The sequence below is a fragment of the Meleagris gallopavo genome, chromosome 14 (genome assembly GCF_000146605.3).
Source record: "Meleagris gallopavo isolate NT-WF06-2002-E0010 breed Aviagen turkey brand Nicholas breeding stock chromosome 14, Turkey_5.1, whole genome shotgun sequence".
NCBI lineage: Eukaryota > Metazoa > Chordata > Aves > Galliformes > Phasianidae > Meleagris > Meleagris gallopavo.
In genome coordinates this window covers 8,866,928-8,877,614 of record NC_015024.2, presented here as the reverse complement: position 1 = coordinate 8,877,614, position 10,687 = coordinate 8,866,928, and the positions used below count along the sequence as shown (strand labels likewise).

General features: G+C 50.8%; 1 long non-coding RNA gene across 1 annotated transcript in view; it reads left to right on the top strand.

The window, feature by feature from the left end:
• The first annotated feature begins 208 nt into the window (after positions 1 to 208).
• LOC116217168 overlaps positions 209 to 10,687 on the top strand; it is a 20,936-nt gene continuing 10,457 nt past the window's right edge. The window contains exons 1-5 of the long non-coding RNA XR_004161302.1: positions 209 to 381; positions 3,213 to 3,285; positions 7,517 to 7,587; positions 7,873 to 7,969; positions 8,567 to 8,744. This is a non-coding gene — a long non-coding RNA (uncharacterized LOC116217168). The remainder of the gene's footprint in view (positions 382 to 3,212; positions 3,286 to 7,516; positions 7,588 to 7,872; positions 7,970 to 8,566; positions 8,745 to 10,687) is intronic.

Here is a 10,687-nt window from a genome sequence, read left to right as displayed (position 1 = left end):
AGTGGGAAAGATGGATGTTTCTACTAATCCACAGGTTCTTCCACCAGTTTTTTGCTTATTCTACTTGTGTTCCCCTTCATGGAGCTGGGTGACCCCTGAGAGCAGAGGGATGAGGAGGGCTTAGTGGAGGAGTGGTGAACTTGCCACACTTCTTTTGGGGTGAGTTGTGATGGGGTTTCTACAGCTGGGTCGTGATTGTCATTGAATTTGTCCAGTACAGATTTCCTTTAATAACTTGTTTAGGTGTTAACACTTGGCCATTATGTCTTTTCCTTGTTTTTCCAGGAATGATGGAGACTTAGAAACCATTCTGCCTGTAGAATCAGTCTGGTCCATACCAGGGATGCAGATACTGGGCTGTGAGCTGTAATGGAATCAGAGGTAAGAATGCAGTATTCAGTGCCAACCTTGCTATCCTGCTGGGAGCAGAGTTTGTGACCACAGTGTGAACAAGAAGAGACAGACAACGTCAGGTGAACCGGACAGCATGCAGTAAGTGCAGAGGGGATGGACTCAGTGCTCCTTCCCTGGCTGAAGTCAGTCTGGCAGTGTTTGGGTTTGGGACCTTCTCTTTTTGCTTTCTTCCATCCAAACTCTTGAAAACTTCAGATTCACCCCAAATATTCATCATCCCTCATTGCTGCAGTGCCGGTTTGTGTAACTAACAGCAACTGCTGTTTCCTGGGCCTCGATTCTAACGAGGAGCAGAAATAACATTTAACAGGCAAGAGCAGATGAGAAGGAGATAAAGGAATAAGGAGGGGGGGGAAGAAGGGAGAATTGAGGGAGGGGAAGAGGAATGCAGAGGTATGTTGCTGCATGTTGTGCTGTGTTTATGCACAAACAGGCACGCTTATCAATACCCAGATGGGAGCGTGTCTGCATAGCTGTATCTCTGAAGGCAGCGGGTGCCCCTGGGCTGGGCAGCACGGCTGCAGCTGCCCCTTGGGATGCTGCTGCGTTATCAGGTTGCAGCAGGCAACCCTTGATCCCCTTCTCGTTGGGATCACAGCCTTTGCGCCTGTGGAGCTCTCAAAGCCTCTCCCACAGCCTCCCTGGGTGGAAGGACAAGAGGGGATACAGATGTCACTCACTGGGGCGTGGGAGCTGGCGTTGTCCCCACGCTTTGGTGGGACAACAGTAGGGTGAGCAGAGGACCTGGAGAGAGCACTTCCTTGGGTCAATGTGGGCAGTGCAGGATGGGCCAAAACAGTCATTTCACCCCATAAATTGGGCTGTCCAGATTGGATCTGTGCACAGGGCACTGGGGAGACAGCCATGAAGTCTCTTTTTTTATTTTCTCTGTGTTTTTAAAGAGGAGCAAAAAAAGCGTTTTTACAACCTTCCTCCTCCCTCCACTTCCCAGCACCAGTCACAATGACCACTAATCTTACGTGGCTCATAACTGCAAATAGCTCAGGAACTAATTAATTTGACTGTGTCGCGCTTGCCTGCCTTTTTCACCAAAAATCAATTAAGGAAGAACACATTTCCCCTTGCCCTCCCTCCCCACTCCATTTTGCGGAGGGGAGATGGGGCAGCGTGGACCAGCACTGCGTTCCCAGGGCTCCCAGGGGTCGGGGTGCAGCGGAGGGGGATTAGCAAGGTGGAGAGACGTGGCTTCTGCCAACGGGAGAGGGGCTGCTCCCCAGGGACATGCAGCGGTGGGAAAGCTTGATTGCCACATGCAGCCACGCAGCACCATGCTCCTCCCTCCCGCTGTCCCTGCTCCCCAAAGACCCCCATGAATTGTGTGTGTGTGCTGGGAGGGGATCGGCTGTCGGAGTGTTATTTATTTGCATGGGTAATGAGCCCCTCCAGAAGGGGCTGCGAAGGAGAGATGGGTGGGAACTGTGGTGCTGCTTCCCTGCCAAGTGAGGGTAGAGGTGTTGGTTATAAAGGAGTAAGCGAGGAATTCAGGATGGTGAATTTTGTGTTTTGTGGGAGATAGTAGTAGGAATTGGAGTGGAGTCTAATGTGGATTTGGAGGCCTTGAAGGTGGGGCTCCTCCACCGCCCCAAAAGCGCAGCAAGAACGGTACTCCTCGACACACATCTCCCCTCCACACTTGCTCTTCTGGCTCTGCTGCATCCCTGGATGCATTCAAGGCCAGGCTGGATGCGGCTCTGGGCAGCATGGTCTAGTGGTTGGTGACCCTGCCTGTGGCAGGGGGGTTGAAACTAGATGATCGTTGTGGTCCATTTCAACCTAGGCCATTTTATGAAGCCCCCAAAAACACTTTTCCTGAGAACAGGAGATGGCCCTCCTCAGGACATGGTGCTAAGACGTCTGGGCACATCAGGTAAAACCTCCTGAGCATTATTTCTGTAAATGCCTCCATTTGGTCCATATCATCTCCTCAGATCTCTATTGAAATGCCCTTCTATTAATAAATAACTCCATTCTCCATTACCCCACATCCACTGCTCACACTGAACTAACTGTGAATTCGGGTTTGGTTTTTATAGACATCAGAAATAGATTTTATCTTCAGCGAGGGCTCTCCCTCCACCTCTCCACCTTTGTCCCATTGCACCAAGCACAGCAGTGGCTGGGAGCATCTCTCATTGGTGTTGGGAAGGATGGGTTGACAAGGGTTGAATCCTTCCCTCTGTGCTAGTGAGCTGTGTGTACACAGCACTTGAGAAAAAAGGGAAGAAATTTTTAATGAAGTATCTGTGTATCCAAAATAGTTGATTCTCAAGGCTTTTTGTTTCATTTTGTTTTCTTTGAGAGAGGAGTAGTCTGGCTTGGGGAATACCTATCAGGAATCTTCCTTGAATACAGCTATGATACTGAGCCACTGCATGAATGTGGGGAAGATTTTCTTTTTTTAGACTGTGGGTTGCAAACATTCCCTGGAAAATATTTGAGTTTTGAAGAGCATCAGTTGGTCGTGATTGGGCAAGGAAGTCACAGGGTGATGTTTCTATCCCTGGGTTGGATGGAAGCATGCTTTCTGGCAGGGAAATCAGTGCATGTGAATTAGACTTGTGGTTTCCATGAATACTATCATATATGGATTTGAAGTTGATTTTCCAAGAACAGTCATGCCAGGAAAACTTGCACTCTCACATTGTCCCAGGCAGCAATCGCAAGTGACACAAGTACGGCGAGGGCGAGTTCATTTACAGCAGTGACTGTTAAAGAAAAGAAAAGGAAAAAAAAAAAGTATTATGTGTAAAATCTGCCTTCTCTGCTCTCCCTCCCAGATACACGAGCTCCGAGGGCTGGCACTGCCAGTACAGCACGCGGGGACCGGCGCTGGCGCACACCTGGGCGCAGGTAAGGCTGCATTGGGGTGGGACTGGATTCCTTCCAGGCTCCATTCGGCAAACAGCTCCTGCCCCGCAGCCCTGCGTGCCTTTGCCCTTATCTCCCTATGTGAGGCGAAGCGATAAGTGTTATTGGCCGTGGAGCTATGCATCCCTCCAAAGGTGCGCATATGCTACATGTGTTTCTTGCTAGAAATGGGAGCTTTCTTCATCTAAGAGCTCAATGATTTTATTTCATTTTTAAGAAATAAAAACCTGATTTATTGTTTGATCCAGCAGTAGGCAACTCTGCCTGTGGCAGGGGGGTTGGAACTAAATGAGCTTTGAGGTCCCCTCCAACCCAAGCCATTCTATGATTAAATGTCTAAGAAAGTAAAACTATATTAATAAATAGCACTATTAATAGTGGTAGATGTGTGGACCTCATCTGTGTTAGTGCAGACAAACAACCATGGTATTTCTCAAGAGGTAAATACAATCTTGGTCTGGAAGTGACCAAACCAAACTGCACAGCAAAGACCTGTCTGGTCCATGCAGTTGACAGTAAAGGAAATAACCAGGAGGTGACCTGCATGCTGGGGCATGCAGTTTGTACCATGGGGACATTCCAGCCCCTTGCCCCCTCACGCCCTGGCAGGATATGGTGCTTGTCCAACCCAGCTGCTGTCAGTTGGGATCAGGTTTTCAGAGCTCAGAAGGTGCCACTGCCTTCTGCTGGGAGTTCATTGCATTAATTCTGGTTCATGACTGCCGTCATTTTAACCCATCTCTTTTCAAGGAATGAGTCAGCTCCAGAAAGGCAAGCAGTTATTTTATTGCCCGTGCTCACAAGGAGAATCTGATGGTATATAAAGGAATAGTAGCTCCTTTGTCTCTCCCTGACCCCAGGGCTGGAAGAAGCAGCTCCCATCTGTGTCATGTCTGTTTTGTGAGGCATATGAACGGGTCAGCTCGCTGTTCTCCTTCCATGCTCTCTCTTGGCAGTTCAGATTGCCCTGCCAAGCATGCACCAGCAGACCTAGAAACCTCCATGCCCAGGCAGCAGCTTTCCATCGCTGTGCCATGTCTCTGCCCTTCTGTGGGGGACACACAAGGGCTGAACGGGCACGGGGGTTTTTTGGGGAAACAAACCCCAGCTTCTGTCCCGCATTTCAACTTCCGTGGCCGACATCAAACGCGTCGCTGCAGCCCGAGCCCCCACGGGTCTGACAGAGGAGCAAAAAGAGAGGGCTGGAGGCAGCAGATCCTAATCTTTATTAAATAAGAACAAAGCTTATGCCGGCTAATGAGAAAAACAAACTGATGAAAGATCCGGCAAGCTCCTCAGAAGGACACAAAGAAATTCTCTCTGAACGAGACCATGCTAAAAATATGCCCGAATATTTATTTTGCTGGCAGTGGCTTCACAGGCTCCAGATTCGATGCTGTCTATTTGGGGACTGGCAGAGTGATCTGGGAGCAGGGTGCTCCAAATTGTGCCACATCCAGAGCTGTGGCAGTGCCAGGAGGCAGCCACTGGGTCTATGTGCTCTTGGACATCCATGCTGCCAAGCCTGTGTGCCACCAGGTCTATGAGGACATAGGGGCACTTTGCTGTCTTTTGGGTGCCCCATTCCTGGAGATGTTCAAGGCCAGGATGGATGGAGCCCTGGGCAACCTGGTCTTGTGTATGATTTAGTGCTTGGCAACCTTGCCCGTAGCACAAGGTTGGAACTGGGTGATCTTTGTGGTCCTGTCCAACCCAACCTTCTGTGATCGTTTTGTGTTCGCTGTCTGGTGGTCTCATCCAGGCAGAGCCCATGCCATAAGAAATTGCCACATAACACAGCAGGGGGCTGTTCTGAAATCCCCTCCCCGGCTCCCAGCCAGCTCCACCTGAACCCCACCTCAGCTTTGCCCAATGCTGAACGTGATTAAAAACGTCACTTCTACAGGCAAAAGCGATGCAGTTCCTCCTCCACCTCCGCTGACCATGAAACCTCAGCCTCTACTCTTTTAATGTCCTGTGCCTGAACTTGCTGCCAGCAGGTCAAGGGGAACATAATTTAGTCAGGCTTTGATGCATTTGATACAGGTTGGGGTGAGAGGCGGGGGGGAGGGAGGTTGCCCAGGATGGGTTGGAAGGTGCCAGAGCCCTCTGCTAACCACAAGGTGCTGCCTGGGGGGGCTCCTCGCAGCGGGTGGGAGGCAGCAGGCGTTTGTCTGCAGGCCCTTCTTATCTCCCGCTCTGATGAGGAGATTGGGAAGGAGGGGAGGCTCTGCCCGTGCTCTGCGCTGCCTGGAGAGGTTTCTGAGTTCTCAGGCTACAGACCCCAGAATCCTGTGCCTCCCCACTCCTGTCCCTCTTGCTCCTCCAGCGACTGCCCTTAGCCATGTGCTGCTCAGTGTAGGACTTTCTGTAGGTACAGGAGCTGCATCCCATCCTGAAGCAAAGTGGGAGCTGACACATTTTGCAGACAGCCCCTCCCAATGACAGTGCTTTTGGATTACATCCTGCACCTCGATATGAGCACTGGGCCAAAGGCTGATGCTTCCCAGCGCAGGTTGATCTCCCTCCCGCCCCGCACCTCCCTTTTATTTTTTTTTAATTATTATTATTTGGGAGTTTCTTTTGTTTTGTTTTCAGGGAGAGGAAACTGAGGAAAAAAACAACACCCCCAGTGAGAAGAGGTGCCCAGGCTCTGCCCTGACCCACTGCTGTTCAGCAGGAGGAAGCAGAGTGGTGTGACTGCTGCGGTTTCGGTTCTCACTCCACCTCGCTGCCCAGGAGCCAGGACAGTGGCTTAGGAGAGGAAAGGTCCTCTGAGCAAAGCTGCTTTTGGGGGGGCTCCCTCAACCCTACAGAAGGGCTGGAAACATGAGGGGGGCCTGGAAAAGCAGGACACCCCTGCAAACCCACTCTGCTGTATTGATATTCAGTGCAGAGTGAGGGGTGTAAATTCAGTGCTATCTCCTCACCGCTCACCGTTTATGCCGTTCATTTCACATAGATGTCACTACTGCCTTATAAGCACTCCTCTGAGCCAGCCGCTTAAATGGACCCAGTGCATTATAGTAATGGAGTAACTGTATAAAAACAATGAAATCCAATCTCTTTAAACTGATTTGATGTCTGCCTGAACCACAACATTTCCTGCTAATGGCTTCCTTCATTTTGTAACCGTGATCTCCACCTGATCAGATTACAGCTGTTTTTAATTACAAAGCTAATAGAGTTTGTAGGCAGTGTCGGGAGGATGGCGCATGCCCCGGGCAGAGAGGAGCTGGTGGGGGCTTGCAGTGGCTGTGCTGACACTCAGCCTATGAGCAGACTGTCATAACACTAGGATGGGGACAGAATAGGGATGTTGGTGCCATCTGACTGCTGCAGCTGATGGGGCAGGAAAAAGCACTGAGGATGACTGATAGTGGAAAATGTCCTCAAGATTGATGTCTTTCTTATGGGATAGCGCAGCCAGCTGCAGGGTTGGATTCTTCCACCTCAGCCTGGATGGTGGAGCCCTGGGGAGCATCTGCACAGCTCATCCTGGTCCCCAAGGGCCTCGTTTTGTCCAGCAGTTGGTTTGTTTGCTGATTGCTCTATTGCTATGGGTTAGGAGCACAGAGCAGAGTAACTGTGGGGAGAGAAGCAGTTTGAAATATGTTCCCAAATGGTGATGGCCAGGGATGTTTGATGCCCAGAAAACACTGTGGTGTGTTAGAGATGCTTCTCAGTAGCCCATACTGGTGTTTAGGATTGAGCTAATGTTAGGTTCAGCTGAAAAATGTCAGCAGCAAAGGAGAGCAGCATTTCCAGGTTGAAGCCATGTCCTGCTGTGAAAATCTCCCATTTGGGGTGCTGGAGTTGCTCATGTGCCCACCAAGGCACAGTGGTGTGCAATCCAGTTCCAGCAGCTGGGGCAAGGGGAGGACAAGGCAGGAAGAACCCCAGAGCCCCATGGGGAAGTTCATGCTGTTGAGACTTGCTTTGGATCTGCTCTCACTGCCTGCTTCATCACATTGCTGAGGATGTTCATCCTCCACTGCCTTGGTGCAGGAGTTGCTTGTGCCAGGTGAGGCTTTGTAAATGATTTAGGGTCCACATCAAGAGCACATCAGTTACGTACCCTGAGACTTAATTATTTCACTTGACAGAAGTCTCTTTACTTAATTTCATTGTCTTCTCAGTCTCCCCTTTCACAACAGAGCTGTGGATGACCTGCTGGGCAGTGTGTCTCATTGTGTTTTCTTCTCCTTCCCAGTACTGCCCAAACTCAGCTGCTACTTCTTTCCATTAGCAAAAAATGAGCCCTGGACACAGTGCTGAGACCAGGTGAGAACTGGGGTGTGTTCCCAGAGTGTGGGCTTTGGGAGGCTCTGGGGACGTGCTGTAGTGAGCTGGAATGCATTTGTGCCTTACAGAGCCCTTTTCACTGCCTGGTTGCCCATCAGCAGCCTGGCACAGGATGATGCTGAAAGCCCTCATCAGCTACACCAGAGCTTTTCCTCTTCTCCTTACACCTCTTCCCTCATCTGAACTTTTAAACCCTGTGTCTGGTGAAGCTTTTTGCAGTAACTCAAGCCTTGGAGAATCATTAATAACGTGCTGTTTTCACAGTGACACCAACATGAGCTGCCAAAACACCAAACGCCAACAGCCAGTCCTGCTCAGAAGAGCGGAGCGTGGGGACGCACCATCTCCTCCCCATAACTTGGTATGTCTTTAAGCGTGTTTATTTTTCAAGCCTTAAAACTACCCTTTCCTAAAATAAATAAATGGAACTAATACCAGGAGCCTAGGATTTTAAAGCAACCCTGCAAAAACAAAGCAGTGCGTGCAGATCAGTTGTCACCAGCAACCGTGCAATAACAAAATAACACACACAACCCCATGCAATGCTGGAGCAACCACTGTGTGCTTGCAAGAGGAGAAATATATGGAGAGAGTATGTAGGAACCACATTGAGCAGTGCAGCTTCAGTGTCGGGCACAAGGCAGGGGGTAAAAGACCATGCATTCAATGCCACTTCATTGGCACAGTTTCAGTAGCCTGACAGAGCAAAAGGACACGAGGTTTTGTGGTGAAACAGGAAGCTCCCTCAAATCTTGGAGCCTATGAAGAATTGTCAGTGGAATGAGAAGCTGAAACTGCTCCAGGTTGTGGGGCAGGAGGGGCAGGGGAGCATGGGAGGGAGGCTCCAAGCACAGAACTCCCCAACTCCCACATTCTGCTCTTTGTTCCCCTTTTATATATCTATATTTTTTTCAATTATTTGAGGCTTTCTCATTGCTTGTTTTTTTCCAATGCACAGGCACTCTGAGGTTATGAGAGCGTTCTCAGAGTAAACCCCATCCTACACGAGCCGTTGCTGGTAAGACCCACCTGCGTGCACCGTGCTGCAGAGCAGGATCAGCACTGCCATCCAGACTCTGCCTGTGCCTGATGCACAAAACCATGTGTTTGAGGAAGTACTTCTGGAGTTTGAAAAGGTCTGGTTACCTTCTTCTTCTTCTTCTTCTTCTTTTTTTTTTAATACTTATTTTATAATTTATTTCTGCGCCTTCTATTTTTCACACACAGCACTTCTGTGTGGCTGCAGGAGCTGCTGAGCAAAGCCTCTGCTCCTGGGTCAGCTAAGAGTCACCCGAGACAATTCCTTTAGCGATTTCTGAGCCATTATTCTACATCTGAAACACAAATGTGCTGAAAAAATGTGGTTTGGTGGTTTAGCTGTTACTAGAGGGAATCTGGAGGCCACAAAGTTACTGCACAGAGGCTGGTGAGGGCTGAGTCTTCATGCGGCCTGTGCTTTTCAGTTGTTTCCAGCCCATGGCTCCCTTGCGTGGCCATCAAAGAGACTGGATGGGAGACCTGGACCGGCTGAAGACAGTACTGTGGGGATGCCTCTGGGCAGCAGGGGATGAGGCTCCAAGGCAAGCCCAAGGCAGCTCCAAGGGAAATGGGATCTGTCCTTCCCCAGCCCACAATGGGCTGCCTGTCCCTAGCAGGGGGCCCTTCCCCGTGCCCAGAAATGGCAGAGGAGCACTCAGCCATGGGGCTGACGAAGGGAGCCCAAGGGAAGAGCCAAGAGGCTGTCATGACACCGTGCTCTCCTCCGTGCTAATTGTACACTTGGGACCAAATTTAGCCTGGTGGAACTTTGCTGAAGTCACCAGGGATTAATTTGGCCTCTGGTGGCTCCATTGTTTTAGCTAAATGAGTCAGAAGAAGCAGCCTATTCTTATCTGTGCACAGTGGGGCAGTGACAGTAATGGCTCGGCAAGGCAGACCCCAAAAGCAATGCAGCTCAGACCTGGGGTCAGGGCTACCATGAGCAAAACGGGGCTGCAGGAGGAAATGTTTTGACGTTTGGGTTACAGATGGAGGCAGGCTCGGTGTGGGCGTGCTGTCAGCGCTCACCGCCACTGCGGGTGGAAGGGAAGGGGGCTGCCAGGTTCCCTGAATATTTGGCGGTGCCGTTGGAGTTCCTCAATTCTTTGTCGGACGGAGAGGGAAGCTGTGGCTCTGGAAGGGGCATGTGGTGTCGGAGGGGACTTCACACCCGGTGAGAAAGGGAGCCATGGGTTGGAAACAGCTGAAAAGCACCGGCTGCATCCCTTGCAGGGCTCGCACAGGGCTGGAGGTGTCCTAGGGAAAAGGTTTAGTGTGTTGAGTTTCCCAACTTCTGGGAAATTTGGTATAAGTTGAGTCACTGTGATCTTCCAACGCAGGTTGGGTCGGAGCCATTAGCAAGCAGAGAGGAGATGGCTGGATGGGCCATGGTAGCCTGGTAGCCTTGTGTCTTGGCCAGCTGGCACTCAGGAGGGTTTAGAATGCAAAGCTGGCACTGAGCAGGCCATAGAGATGGGACTGCTGTCCCTTTTCCTGCACCCAGCCTCCCCTTTCCATTCCCTTGGCAGATCAGCAGAAAGCCTTTGGTCCTCAGGCTGCCACCCAGCGCTTTCACTGTGGCCAAACGCATTTTAAATGAACCCGAAAGAAAGGTTTGAGATGAGGCCGGGCGGACGCGGGGTGCCCCGATGGGCACATCCCAGTTGGGCAGGGAATGGGGCCACAACGCTGAGCTCTGACCCTACCGAGGTAACTACATAATGAGCCTCTTGGAATCCCTCCGTCCCTGCCAAAGGGGTGGGATCGGGGGACGCTTTTGTTTGCCGTAATGAACCTGTAATTATGCTGCTTTTCTTGGGTTTAACCGCATTTTTTTGCGTGTGCGTCGTTCTCTTTGTATTGACAGATTTATGGCTGGGATACCCCGCTGCAGCCCGGCCGTGCAGCACGCAGGGCCGACAGCTGCCGGCTCAGCGAGCTGCGGGGCGGGGATGAGGGCTTTGCATTTCCCCGGCTCCAAAAGGGTTAAAGAAAGACATGGAAATTTATGCACACGCAGAGGACACGCCTCTCCAACATC